The following is an 11,103-nucleotide window of genomic DNA, read 5'->3' on the forward strand; positions in this document are numbered from 1 at the left end:
TACAGCTCAGCGGGTGCCGATCTGAACGTTCCATTCGGAACTTCTGTCTTTTTGTCCCACGGGACGTAACGAGCGCCCTTTCTTCGGCGGGGCTTTAAGGGCGAATACGGTAACGGGAAAGACCCGACGACGACCCTCCGTGGTTTCCTCTCCTCTATAGACTGACCGGGCCCGTTATGTGCGCGCACATAATGAATAATGAATAACGAACGCGTAATTAGAGCGATGATCGATGGTAAATTAGTCTCTCCCTCTCTCGATACGATGACAAAACGTAATACCAAAGAATTTTCTCGTTACGCTCGAGCCTCGCGCATTTCGACGAATGTGCGATTTGCGCGTGTGCGCATAGCGTGCGCGGGGAAAGTAAAAAATGTCGACGCGACCTCCTCGGTGGGAGAAAGTAATTAGCGTGCGCGCGCTGAGGCATACATTATTCCACGATGCAGGGCGCACATCGGTACATCGGAACACACTCAGCCTCTTAATACGTATTTAATTAAGTATGCCGGGGTAGAGAGTGTAGGAGGACGCGCGGGCCGACGGGGGAGTTTATAGTGGATATCAGTATGGGCAACCATAACTCTCGCGCCTCCGCCGGCGAGAGCAGCGTGCCACTTATACGAGCACCTACCGCGATGGAATTTCATCCTCGCCGTTACCACATAAATCTCCGACGCATTAATGCCCTTACGGCCCGCGTTTCTGCGTTCTGTCGGTCTCTTCTTGGCTCACGCGTGTGCGTGTCGCCGCGACCGATCGACGTCGATCGGTGATGACGACGAGCACGAGTGAGCGCCCAGAGTCATCGGCGCGGAAAGGAAAAATCGAGAATACGCGCGACGGATCTCCGCTCCGGAATCGATACCGTTGAAATCGCGGTCGAGTATCGATCGGTTTGAGCCGCGTGGGCCGATGCTCCCTGTCGCGTTTGTTATCGGCGTGCTCCCACGCGTTTACGGGGCCCGACCTCTCTGGAGACGCTGCGTCGGCTCCTCGCGGAAGCGCGATAGCCGAACGATAACAAGATGATAACGAGGGAATACACCGGTAATTACCGGAATGATAATGACGAGGAGAACGACGGAGACGCGTGAGTGGGGGAAGACGGAGGAGGGAGGGAGGAGGAGGAAGAGGAGGGCGATCGGCTGCGATAGGGATAATTAACGATCGCAATCGTACGAAAATGAGGACAGGGCGAGTGCGACGACGACGATAACGAGCGGTCCAGCGATCTTATTAGCGATAAGCGTCGATAACGAGGACGCCCCGTTCTATACGACAGCGAGCGGAAAGAAAGTCAGCCTAAGGATTAATGGCGGAGACCCCCGGCCAGCGGGGGAGGAATGTTACATTCCGATGGATACGACCAACCCTGTTGCGACGGCTCGCTTTCCGTCTCCGCTTCAAGGCCGGTCTCGAAATATTATTTCAAGCGTGATTGAATATAAACGGGCGACGCGAGTTTAAAATCGATTTCAGACGGGACGCAACGTAAGATATTAAATACAGGACGATGCGCAGAATGGTTTTCGGCGTGAATATTGTATTGCGCGAAATGCGTCGAATCAATACGGGAATAATTGCGGCCGAAGAGAAACGTAGTCGGAAAGCGGGACGGCGATAAAGAAGCAGAAGAGAAGGAAGTAGTAGTGGGGGAGGAGGAAAAGGATGAGAAAAGGGGACGCCGTTCAACCCTCTCTCCGTTATCGAGGAGAATCTCCCTCGATTCGTCGCGGTTTACAGCGCCCGCATCCGGATTGAATTTAAATATTTCTTGGGCTGACGAACTCTTTCGCGAATTGCCGGGTCGTAAAAGTCCTCCCCTTGGCCCCCCTCTGCCTGCTTAGCTGCGATCGCATCGTCGGAAACTGCTGTTTCATTGGGATCGACGGTATTATGAAATCGTTGGGCGTTGTCTTAAGGACCAATAAAACGGGTTGGGCGCGGGGGATAACCCGTGTGGCCCCCCGCGAAATTAATATCGGCCGCTATGGTTTCATTGCGAGACGTTAACTCGCTCCGCGAGCGCGCGTCTTTACGAGCGGGTGCGAGAAGCGCATAGGCGCACCTCGACGGCTTCGGGAACTCAATCCCGAAATGAGGGATAACGTTCTGTAAGGCGAGGATCGAACGGTACTTGGGAATCGAGATACCGCGGCTGTGCCGTGTCCCCTCGACCTCATCGGTCAAAACGAGAGAGAGAGATAGCGTGTAGCAGAGTCCGACGTTACAATTTGATAGTTTCTACACAGTAAACAATTTTGTATTAAATTGACTACATTTCATTTGTTTTGGAGAAAAAGTAAAACATTGTGAAAATTTAACTTCAGGTCTTAACAGTTCTCAAGTGCTCATTTAATTCTCCCCGATAAATACTGGAAAATTCCTGATAAGTAAAAATCGTCAGGCCTCGGGAACTCTTAAATCACCACTTTGAAAAACAACTCTCTTTTATCAGAAACTCGGTTAAAAGGAATCAAATGAGTTCTTCAGAACTATCCGATCTTGATGCTCGGCGTAAAGTTAGCATCTCCTTTCCAAAGTGCGATTTTAACGGTGTTAATCGCTGAAACTCTTTTTATAAATGTAACAGTACCTACTCGTGTATTCTACAAAGAGAAGCTGAAACTCTAATCAGAACTATCGAATTGTAAAGTCGGAGTGCCAACTGCAGACAGACACACACACTCCGTTGGTGATCGATCGCGGAGCAACCCCAAAGAACAGGGATAAAGCGTTTCGGTTGCGTTCACATCGCGAGATTCTTCCTTCACAAAAAACGGAAATCTCGGGAGAGATACGCCGTAACGATTCCGCTTATTAGCGCGTTATCTTCTCCGCGATAGTCGGCGCGCGTTTGCCGCCGGCGCGGTAACGCCGCAAAGTGCGAGTCCGATTATTGCTAATAAAAAATACGAGGCTGCGCCAAGAGCAAGGTCTCAAAGAGACCTCCGGTAATGATAACTGAGACTCGCTGGGTTTTCCGGTTCTTCGGCAATAACGCGCTACGCGGAAGGCAGACGAGCGGGCAGCCTCGAGGAGGCTTCTCCTGCGCTGCTGCCCGGTCGGCGACAATAAAATAGGGTATTTGTATCTCGTAATAAACCTTCAAGCGGCATAATGGACACCCTCGCGCCCACCGAGTATCGAAACGCGTTCCTGAGAGCCACGCGGGAAGAGAAAGAGGGACTGAGAGCGAAAGAGAGAAAGGCGGACAGCCCAAAGATGATCACTTCGCCATCGCGGGAGAATGTCGAGAGAAGTTTGCGTCCGGAATTCCCGGGAATTCATCGCGAATATTTACAACTGCTAATTCGTTTAATTAGTTGAGCCGTGACTCCCCTCAAATAAAGGTCCGCTCGGCTCTCGTGTCTTGGACGTCTTATTCTCCGAGAAATGAAATAAATTCCCCCGTTTCGTTCTCCTCTCCTCGCGCTTCTATTTTACACAACGATAAATTTCGCGGAGCTCACAGCGCTCTGCACGCGGCGCGCAAAATGTCCCGGTGATGCCCGCCTGTTTTCGAGAATATCAAATGTCTCGGATTATTGTCACGATCAAGAAAGGGGGGGGGGGGGGAAAAAAGGAAAANGGGAGAAAAAAGGAAAACGAAGAAAAACCGTGGTCATTCCCCGGAGGGCGAGCCCCTGGCGAGCCGGAGAATCGATGCGGGGAATGTAATGATAAGTTCAGGACCGGTAATCACGGAGCGAGCGAGCGAGCGGGCGAAAGAGAGAGGGGGACAGCCCGAGTGGAAGACACTGAAAATAATCTAATTATTGGCGGGGACGATTATAGTGATTAGGCGCGTCGCGGCGGCCTCTTCCCTGTTTGCCACGCACGGCCCACCTATTATAAGTGTATGCTAGGAGGGCGCACAAATGAAAAGGCGTGCGCGCGCGAGCGAACGACGAACGCGAGAGAGTTCTCCTCTTCGGGGAACAGACGGACGGAGGAGAGGAAACAACGAGGGACCCACGACGGCACGCAATTACCGAGGAATCCAGACGAAGGAAGAAAGCGGCTTTCTTCCATGTGTATCGGCCCGTCCGTGTCCGTTTGACGCGACCGACCGGCACTATACTCTCGCTCGTCGAAATTTCGAAATCCGCAGCGCTCAATTCGTGCGCAAAGTTGTTCCTCGCTCCTACTTTACCCATCTGGAGAATCGGTTTCTTAGCTCTCTAAAGGATCCCCCGGCTTCATTACTTTTTACGTTCTTAAATAAAGAGATTCATGGGACTGATAAATCCTCCATTTTTACGGTCTCGGATTTACGGGGCCCTCGCGGACGGTGCGAAAAAGTTGCCGTAATGAGATGGAATCGTCCACACACGAAATATGCGCGTGGTGTTTATCATCCGGTGATCCCCGGTCTCGCGAAAAGGGAGTAAGTGACAGACAATCGCGGTATCATCATCAGTCGACCAGAGTCGAAAGACACCGGGGCTCTCTCGTTGGTCGGTCGGAGATTCGCGTGGCGCGAAGTAACAAGCTGCCAACGTCGGATTATTTATGGGGGGCCGTCGAGGGTCGAGGCCCCGGTATCGCCCGATATACACGCCTTCCTATTCCGTACCGGCGCGAATAACAATTTTAAACTTTGCGTTTAACGGCTCGCATGCACTTTCGTTGTCCCCGCCGATCGCTCGTTCTCCCCCTCCTCGCGGAATTCGTCTCGTCATCGGGCCTGCCGCAGATTAAATTGTTCTCTCAGACACATACGATACTGGCGCGCATTGTCGGTCGTCGACGAACGTACGTAAGTTTTACGGGTCATTACTGAAACTCGACTACAGGAATAACGCCACCCCGTCGTCCCCGGGGGTTGTACTTGATGTGCACCCCCCCCCCCTAGGAGCCGGCAACAACTACTACGGGGAGCATGCGAGCCGCAGTGCGCAATAAAATTAGCGTCTATCGGTCAAGGTAAGTGCGGCGCGCATTAGACAAGCCGGTCGGGCGAGCGGGAGGAGATCAGGAAACGTCAGAAGGGGAGGCGGGTGTGGTGGAAGCGGTGGAAGCCTAATTGGCCGAAATTAGCAAGTTTAGTCATTAGCGGAGTTTCCGGCGGTGGCGGCGGCGGCGGGTTCACTTGACTACACTTCCTGGGAAAGGAAGGACGGAAGGAAGGTGTGTACAGCCGCCATCGGTCGCCCACCTACCTACACGTCCCTCTCTCTCATCCCCTCTCGCCTTTTCTCTGTTTCTCTCTACCTACTACGTTCCGGGGTGACGACTGCAGCAGGGTGCCGTTTCTCTCACAAGCTTTTCACGCTCGGACAATACCGTCTTCTTCACGCCGGACCGAACTACGCCGATGTAAAATAAATCCGTCCCGGAGGGATCTCTCACTCAACGCCCCGGGAGTTTCGCGTCAAAACGCTCGCTCGCTCACATCGCGCGGTCGCGGCTTATCGGCGCGATCGGCGAGCGAAAAGTTGTTCGCTCAGGAGGATCGATGACCCACTCGAGGCACGGCCTCGCCGGTAATACGCTTTAAATACGGCGCTTCAAGGCGCTGATATCGCGCCGGGTGGCAAGGTGTAGACCGCAGAATTCCGATGGAAACAGTTATTTGCGGTTATCTCTCCGCTCTCCGCGGGGCGACGACGACGACGACGACGCCTCTATAACGCACTCGTGCGGGATCGCTTAACGACACTTACGGTACTCCTATCCCGAGTATCGCGATTCCTCGCTTCGATATCCCCCGACATTATCTCTTACTCGATCTCTCTCATTTCTCGAGTATACTGAGACGCGTCGTCGTCCGAGCGAGTCAATGGTTCGCAAGTGCGAGTTTAAAGCACTTTTTCGCGTCGACACTTTCGGCCTGTGATCGGCGAATCGTTGTTGCGGATCAACGGGACGTCGAGCTTTCGCGTTATCTAAACGAACGAGCGAAAGTAAGAAAAGGAGAGAGAGAGAGAGAAGAGTGTCCTGGAGAACGCAGCGGGACGGACAAGACGAGAGGAGGAAGAGGAGAATGAGAAGGAGGGAAAAGCGCCCGTTCGCTCGTCCGTCCGCAGGGCCACGAGGCAATTACAAAATTGCAAAAATTAACCATAAAACCCGACCGGCATACCGTGCGCTACCATAAAAGCTAGCCGGCCGGCCGGCCAATCGGCGCATATTTTTGGCGTTTACGACCAATCACGTGGCCAGGCTGAGAACGTTGTACGCGAGAGAGAGCGCGGGCGGATTCTCCCGCGGAAAGAAAATTGCACGGCGATTTTGCAGCGCCATTCGAAATGCCGCTGTAAAACGTGTCTGCTTCGCCTACCCCCTCCCCCGTGCTCTCTCACATCGCTTCGCGGCCGCCCTTCCCGGCAACCCTTCCGCTCCCGCGCGAGTATGAATCCGTCGGTCGGAACGATGCGGGAGAATTCACGTTAAATCATACTTCCTACATTGTATACCGCGCGCGCGCGATCAGGTGGATCTTAAACGTGAGATGATAGTCGCGGTTTGCGAGATTACACGAGGTTGCCTCGGCGACTTATGATAGTCTCGTTCGATTTGATCTGAGATCGCACGGCAAATACCGCTAATCGTCGTTTCCGTTTTATTCGCGCACGGGGAATTAACAGCGCTCGTATGAGCGAGCGCGCGAGCGAGAGAGAAGGAGGGAGGAGAGAGAAAGAGCGCGCGCGCGCGCGCTTCGCCCAATTAAGCAGTCCGATTTTTCGATAATCTGCGGCCACGTGTTGCGCCGCGATAATTATTTCTACCGACGACACGGCAATATTGCGCTCGTACGCCGCAATTATTTATCGCCACTTCATACACCAACTCGCGTATCGTCGACGACACGCGTGCTGGTGGTGGTGGTGTACACCAAAGTTAGACCCCGTATGCCCAAAAATGCCATTTTTCCATCGCTTTATTTAGACTCGTGATAATCCGACTCGAAGCGCATACTTGTTAAATTTCTTTCAGTGAAATTCCACTTGCAAAGCAGAGTGACAGCCGAGTCACTCGAATTCGAGTGATTTCACCACCTCGTACCATGGAAGTTTTTCCACTCTGAATCGAGTCGAGTGAATAATTTCACTCGAAACTGAAGAGTGAGTTGTACTCCATTGACATTGCAACAAATTTATTCTAATTGACTACAACGTTCACTCGTGCGTGCATTAAGAATCCATTCCATGGTTTGAGTTCAACATTTACCCGTGTGGTTCCAAGTGGCGATATTTTCGTTATTGCCTCGAGTGAAATCTCACTCGTTTCCAGTGAGAGAAATATCTCTACGAAAAATTTATACTAAAAAAAGTATCTAGTAACGATTGCCAAGATTTGGTTAAATAGTTTTAATTAAATTGTTCGGTCACTACAACCAAATCATTTATTACAGCACATACTGTACCGTAGTGTAATGCGTCATATACTATGTGATGATTTGCTTGCAGTAACCGAACAATTTCGTTGTAAAAACTGTTTAACCAAATTTTAGTAATCGTTACCAAATCCTCCTTTCAGTAAAGAGATTACCATAGAGACGCACCGTCGAATATCTTCAGACACGTATCGCGCTCACGGAAATGACCCTCGATACGGTTCAGATTCGCGACGATCAGAAAGAGGGCATCGCGATACAAATTGGGAGACAAACGCAGCCGCCCCGCTCTCTTTCTCCCGCGCGGGGCGTTTCTGATGAGCGCATTAATTCCATTTCGAATTCGGATGAATGCATTAATTCCCTCCTGACCCCGTTGTATAAAATGCGCACCCTACGAATCAACAATGCCAGCCGGCCGAACGCGGGCATACGTTATATTCTCACGCATCTACACACGCACGAGCGCGCGCGCGCGCGCCCGTTGGGCATCAGCTGCCGTACGAGGGCCCTTAATTATTCTATTAAACAGGCCGCGGTCTTATTGTAATGCGTGCGCGCTCGCTCGCACGTGTACATGTGTATGTACGCGAAAATGTGTCTGTACCTTCGCGTGTATGTGTCTGTATATGCGCGAGCCCTGAATGGAACCATAAATTTATTGTGTCGAAGAGGAGATTGCCGGGGCCGAAGAAAGCTGTTTGGCGCAATTGAATGCGAGTTGCGGTATTGTGCGCCCGAATCGAACCCCGCTAGATCAATTCGTCCGGATGCTCTTTTTTCATTCCGCGTGCGTGTATCGCGCGCCCCGCCGATCGATCGGTCGATCGACCCGCGAGACGTCGCTCGAGGAGGACACCGCTCTCTCTCTCTCTCTCTCTCTCTCTGTGGCTTATTAATTCCCTCGGAAACGAGTGTATCGGGATGCGCGCGCTCTCGGCCAGCAGGATGCTGCTCTCTCGGCCGTGCAGCGCGCCGTCGTAATTTTCGTCCTCGCGTACGTACAAGCGGCCGCTATCGCACGAGAGGCCGAGAGTTTCGCGAACTGTAAATGCTAATTTATTAGCGTTATGCGAGTCTCTCTCTCTCTCTCTCTCTTTGCCTCTTGCGCATGCAGAGAGGGATTCGGATTAAAGTCAGGAGAGACGATTACATCTCGCCGACAGCGGTGCGTATTTCCATCCCATCGGGGAAAACTTTATAATAGTCAGTTGAGAATCTCCCAAAAATCCGTCCAATCCAATCTCGGATCTACGTCCGAGCTTCGAAGGCTCGCGCTTGTCCGTTGCGGAGCAAGAGAGAGAGAGAGAGAGAGAGTGGAGAAGTGCAAAAAAAGGGAGAAAAAATAAAACGCGGGACAATTTGCACGAGCGTGGGTGTTTTGGAAAATCCCGTCGGGGATCCACCCGGTACATCCACTCCGCCCGATTCCGCCCGTAAAGTAATGATTTCAATTTCGCGAGATCGCCGCCACCAGCTACTGCTAGTAGCAAGGGTGCCGCCGCACCATAGCATCGCTTCGCTCTCCGCTTCACCTCCGCTCACGCTCGAAGATTTGGATTAAGCGACTAAGGAAATTCAATATCAGTAGCTGAGATGGGCACATAAAATTACTGACTGCCACTTCGCCTTAATTTGCGTAGTAAAGTTGCCCCGCTTCGGCGAGCAAGCCATCGGCCCCCTCCTACCCCGGCCGCTCGCACCGAACCACCACTGTTCCAGCAACCCCTTGTCTCACCGTTCTCTCACTCTCTCTGCCTCTCTCTCTTTCTCTCCCTTTCGCGTCGGCCGACCCGCGCTTTCGTGTAAAACTAAGGGATTATGATTCGGTTATTGGCTGCTGGCGCATTTTAGTGCGTAATTGGATGAAATTTGCAGCACTGCCGCGATGTCGCCCCGGCGGCACTTCCCCCCTGCGCTTGTCGCGCGATCCCTGCGCTCCCTGCGCCCCTTACAACGCTCCCCCCCCCCCCNAAATACGAGCACCATATTGCGAATCGCGAGAGGCAGGCTCGTTTCTTAGCCCGGGCGACGTTCATTCCGGCAGTTTCGCGCGGTTGTAATTTCGAATTTATTAATTCGGGGCGGCCGCGGGGAGATAAGACGAGACGGGACCAGGAGGGAGACGAGACGGCACTGAGCGAACGGATCCCGGAATAACGCGCGACAGTGGAAAATTATAATTAGAATCGTTTCCTTTTTCATCGAGCCTCCTCGTTATATCGCCATTACGACGCAACGGTGATTATTATCAATGACTAAGCACGACGGACCGCTCTGTCTCTTTCTCTCTCTTTCTCGTCGCGATATTCGAAAGAAATCGAACTGAATTGAGTGACCTAATCGATTGCGCCGTGCGCGGGACAGGCGACCCTTGCGCGTCCCAAGACGCGATCTTCTGCCTCCTCGTGGAATCCACCGAGGGTGAATTTATAGCTCGAGGCATCCCGCAAACTCGCCGCGTAAACGTAGCCGCGTATGAAATTGCGGCGATTGAAACAGTATTCGCGCGCGGGGGTGACGCACGCCCAGGATACAACGAGCCACGCGGCGCACACCCTGTGTCTCCTATTCTCATCCTCCTTCCTTCTCGCCCTACCTTCGCCCTCCTTCCCCGATTCCTTTTCTATCGTCTGATAAAGCAACACCGGCACCGTTTCGTTCGCGAGAATAGAAAATTCGTTACGAAAAACTTGTTACGGCCACCCTCTCGCAGTTCCTTCGAATTTTCGCGAGTTCGCCCGCTTCACCGACAGGTCCGAGAATTTATGAAGCTACTTCGAGGGTTCGTGCATTCTCTCGTTTGAGTTAGATACGCGGGAAATAAGTAAGAACTAAAGAAAGATGAGAGGTCTTCCCTGCGGGGAAGGAGACGGATAAAACGTCCATGATCTTCAAATCGATTGTCCTCTCGAGTATCATTGGTAACACTCATATGGATTAAGAATGAAAAATCCACTCCAGGTTTGAGATAAAAATGCACCCTTGTAATTCCAAGTGGCGGAATTCTCATTATCACTTCGAGTGAATTTTTCAGCGAGATTTCACCCCAAGAAATTTAGATGGTGTTCCTTAACGATACGCACGCGCGAGAGGAACATCGCGGACACAGCGCGAATCCTCCTTCCCTCGTCAACGTGGGCGGACGGGAGGATTAAATTGAACGTTGGCGAAACGAAGGCGTGATAAATCTGAAAAAATATGTGTTTGACAGATATTACCCGTCTCTCGACGGTCGTTCCTCTGTTTTCCCAATAACGCTGGCCCTGCCACGATGGCCTCTTTTCTCTTTCCCTCTCTCTCTCTCTCTCTCTCATGTTTTCTCCTCTTCCCATTTTCTCTTTTCTTCCTGAAACGAAAATCCGACGCGACCCTCGTAAAACCCGCGTACCGCCTCCATGCGTTTCTAACGCGCCACGTGTTGTTCGCTTTCCCTTTCTCGTAGTTAGTCCAAATTGTTACTTTCCAGCAGCATGCCACCACCTAATCCCGCATATGTTTCTATTTTCTGCAACTATTACGGTACGCCGGTATTCTCGGAATCACTCGAACCGAACTATAGTTCTTTTCTCGCGTAAACGTGGAGAAAAGTGGTAGACAGAGGAAAGTATACGTGGCACTTAATATATATATACGAGGTCTGTTCAAAAAGTATCGCGAATTTTGTGTTTTTTCAAAAATTATTTATTTATTCATGAATATCTATTTTGTCTCCTTCAAAGTAATCCCCATCAGATATTGTACACTTGTGCCAACGT

At 51.7% G+C, this 11,103-nt stretch overlaps 1 protein-coding gene across 1 annotated transcript in view; it reads right to left on the minus strand.

Moving 5' to 3' along the window:
- LOC106751512 (LIM/homeobox protein Lhx9) overlaps positions 1–11,103 on the minus strand; it is an 85,598-nt gene that overhangs the window by 41,186 nt on the left and 33,309 nt on the right. The gene's annotated exons all lie outside the window — the stretch shown is intronic.

Source organism: Dinoponera quadriceps, unplaced genomic scaffold, assembly GCF_001313825.1.
Source record: "Dinoponera quadriceps isolate SergipeBrazil2010 unplaced genomic scaffold, ASM131382v1 scaffold46, whole genome shotgun sequence".
NCBI lineage: Eukaryota > Metazoa > Arthropoda > Insecta > Hymenoptera > Formicidae > Dinoponera > Dinoponera quadriceps.